Here is a 3,880-nt window from a genome sequence, read left to right as displayed (position 1 = left end):
GCAGTTTGCTGAAAATTTTGGACATAATGACAGAAATGGTTTCAGAGTACGTTTGGGACCACTTTGATCTCTATTTATGCGTACGTAAAATGGGGTTACTTTGTGCCACGCGCTTGGTTTTTTGTATTTTAAATCTCGCGCCACGAACAGGCGCCGCCAATAAGCGATGAGCCACTCAACAGGCTCGCCTGACGTGTGATGTCATCTAGCGGCAGCCGGCCGAAGTTCCCGCCCTCCGAAGCCACTCTAGACGCCGACAGGTTGAATCGTGTTTCAGGGCACATTGCTGAAGCACCGTAAACTTTGTGTGCTCGACCCGTCCGCACGAGAAAAATAGCGAAAACAGGTATGTAATTCTGATTGCTAACATGTAGGCTACAATAATCTGTAATACAAGTTTAATCAAGTCATGTTTGTTTAAGTTTACAGAAAGGAAACTGAAATGTTGATACTTCGCGGGGTAACTTTGTGACACGCCAACTGTCACAAAGTTACCCCGCTCTGTTTTTAATTTAAATTATATGTTGTTGTTTTTTATTTTTCAGCGTTTAAGAGAGATGCGGAATTATAAACGGAAGCTTGGTGCACGGCCATACCAAAATTATACCCAAGAAACGTTGAATAATGCCGTTCAGTTGGACCTTTCAAAGAAATTGTCATTGAGGGCAGCATCTGAAAGGTTCGTGAGTACTATTAAAACATCTTTTTTTTTCTTCTTTATAGGTCCTTACCTACGCATTACCGTTACGTATGTCTTATGTGTTGTTTGTTTTTCCTGTTAGGTTCAATATTCATCGGAACACCTTGTGGTTGAAGACCAAATAGGCTCGGGGTTTACTCGATCGACCGGCTAAAAAAGTTGGTCGCCAACCTGTTGTTACGGAAGAGGAGGAGCAGAGGTTGATTGCTCATGCAATCGCAATGTCTTCATTTGGCTTCCCAATGACGAAGTTTGACTTGCGTTGTGTGGTGAAGGCGTATCTCGACCGAACGGGAAGAAAAGTGTCTGCTTTTAAAGATTGCAACTTTCCCGGTAAGGAGTGGGCAAACCCTTTTATGAAACGTCACAAAGATATCCTCTCTGAACGCGTGTCAAAAAACATCACATATGCAAGGGCCTCAACGGATGCAGAAGTGATTGACACGTTTTTTGGCTATCTGGAGAAAGAGCTAGCTGGTAATCCGGGCGAAAACATTTCGAACTACGACGAAACAAATGTACAGGATGATCCAGGGAGCCAAAAGTGATAACTAGAAGAGGAGCTAAATATCCAGAAAAAATTCAAAACTCATCAAAAGCCTGTACTTCGATTATAGTTTGTGGAAGTGCTGCGGGAGAGTTGGCTCCACTTTACGTCAATTACAAAGCAGAAAAGCTTTGGTCAACATGGACAGAAAATGGACCAAAGGGGGCCCGGTATAATCGAACGAAATCTGGTTGGTTCGATCACCAGACTTTCGAAGACTGGTTCATGTCAGTTATGCTCCCCATATTGAAAAAGCAAGATGGTCCAAAAGCTCTCATCGGTGACAATTTGAGTTCCCACATTAGCCTCGAAGAAAACAATGTCTGTGCGAAGAAAACAATGTAAAGTTCACCGCGCTCCCACCGAATGCGACTCATCTACTCCAGCCTCTTGATGTCACCGTTTTTCGTAGGCTGAAAATAATTTGGCGTTCACTTTTGGCAGAATGGAAAGAGTCAACCTCTGGAAGCTGCTGCACATCCCTGCCAAAGGACGAATTGCCCGGTCTACTAAAAAAAATGGCAATCAAATTGCAGGAAAGTATTCAAACAAACCTGAAGTCAGGATTCCGGAAGACCGGGATTTTCCCCCTGGACAAGACCGAGGTTCTTCAACGGCTTCCTAAATCAGTCCTCGAGGAAAGCTTGAAATCCATGACAGACGTCGTAGGGGATGTCTTCTTGGAGGAATTAAATAAAAAAAGAAAAGAGGTGACTGGAAAGCGGGCCACCAAAAGGAGGAAGATGCTCAACGTCCCAGCGGGGAAAAGCATATCGGTTGCCGAAGTAGAAGAAGCCATCAGGATGGGAAAACCAACAACCGGAAAGAAGGGCAGCTCTTCCTCCGGTCCTAGGAAGAGGTCTTCTCTTGAGGATGACAGCGCAGAAGAAAGCAGTGACAGCGAATCGTCTTCAGATGGTCAGCATGGCGACAACAAAAGGTGGTCGGAAGAAGATACAAGTGATTCCGAGGTACTGTCCGGAAGCAACCTATCGGAAACAGACAGTCCTACCACTTCCATGATTCCAAATACTAGGAACATCCCGAGGGCCCGCGGTACGGGTTCCGGAGAAATCACTTTCAAGGCGGATGACTTTGTCGTAGTGAACTTAGAAGGGCAACTTTTCCCGGAAAGAGTGACGGGAGTCAAACCTAAGGGGTACATCATCAGCATTATGGAAAGGTCCAAAAAGAATTGGAGATGGCCGGACCACGAAGACGCTATTTTGTACTCAAAAGAAGAAGTTTTGTACGCAATTGAATCCCCTAAGCCGGTAGGCAAGCGAGGCATCTTTGAAGTAAAAGATCTTGATTGAGGAGGTACATGTATGAATAATTTGTAATACAATTGTTATGTTGCCAGAGCAGAAACCAATTGTAGATAATGTAAATAAACTTTTGATGGGGTAACTTTGTGCCAGTCCTTTTTTTCCCAATCATATTCAGGCAAAAACAACGTTGTCACAGAGTTGCCCCACACGACGGGGCAACTTTGTGACCGCTTTTAACCTGGATATAGCCGCTTGTATTAAAGATGCGGATTTGTAGAACATACTGTCGTGTGAGGGAAGGTTTTAGCAACGTTATGCCACTATTCATTTGACATTATGTTGATAATTGTTCAGCTAGAGAATGAAAATGTACGAAATCTGTCAGAAAGTAGCCCCATTTTACTCTTTCATGCTTCGAATTTAATTTTCATGGCCTTTCACTTGGTGCTCAGAGTCACTGCATATGAGCTTCTCATTAGCTCCCTTCCATGTCTTGTTTTCAGCTCTCATTGAGTCATATCCATCGGTTGTAATTTCAAGCTTGCCTTAATTTCTCTAATATCGTTCCTTAACACTGTGAGATGCTTTCTTGAAATCCTTCAGTTCAGACTGAATCTCCCGTTTAACTTCTTCCATGAGCGCAACAATTTTTTAAGGTATCGCTGAATAGAGAAAACATTGTTGCAGCAGCAGCAACCGCACAGATTTGAAAAACAAAATGAGAAGGGCTGAGAATCAGCCACAACCTGCGTAGAAAGTTCACAGAAAACTTTAATTAAGCATTTGCAGTTTGCTGCTGCCGCTGCTGCGAAGTGATCGTCTGCTCTCGGATGCAGGGGTCTCCTCTGGAATTGGATTTAAGGGGGGGGGGGGGGGGTTGAATGTAGAGAATGAACGATAAAGTAATCCTAAATGTATTTGCTTCTGTAGTTAATATGTTGCGTTGGAGTAGCAACTTTTATAGGTCCAACGCTCATCACAAAGATGACTGACATTACCTGTCGTTTGAAAAGAAAAAATTCAATGCGAATTCAAGGGGTGCGTTCAGAAAGCAAGGTGGTGTGTAGGGAATCCACTCTTCAGATGTCCGTTGGTTTTTATAGCCTTGCTGTCGGTGCTTGAGCCAATCCCGTCGGTGATCAGTTGGTGTCACTTCGTGTCACAGGACGGCAGCAACCCTTGTGTCAGGGGCGGCTGGCGGGGCGATGTGATCAAACTTCAGGGGGACAGTTGGTCACTGATTATGTGTGACAGTTCAAAGCATTTAGCCTTGTTGTGCACCCTTAAGCACTGCGATATCACAGATGTTGCAATCAGACTCTGCACACATCTCAGATTGGCCCCTACATGAGCTCTCGGCAT

The 3,880-nt window shown here is 44.3% G+C and overlaps 1 long non-coding RNA gene across 1 annotated transcript; it reads left to right on the top strand.

The window, feature by feature from the left end:
- Positions 1-246: 246 nt before the first annotated feature.
- On the top strand, positions 247-1,548 carry LOC149348236 (uncharacterized). The gene is made up of 3 exons (XR_016292237.1): positions 247-346; positions 546-679; positions 783-1,548. It is a non-coding gene; the product is annotated as an uncharacterized LOC149348236 (long non-coding RNA).
- Positions 1,549-3,880: the final 2,332 nt, after the last annotated feature.

This window comes from Amblyomma mixtum, chromosome 4 (genome assembly GCF_055824585.1).
Source record: "Amblyomma mixtum isolate Tamu chromosome 4, ASM5582458v1, whole genome shotgun sequence".
In the NCBI taxonomy this organism is placed as follows: Eukaryota; Metazoa; Arthropoda; class Arachnida; order Ixodida; family Ixodidae; genus Amblyomma; species Amblyomma mixtum.
The sequence above is the reverse complement of the archived record's forward strand: the minus strand, read 5'-3'. Positions and strand labels throughout refer to the sequence as shown.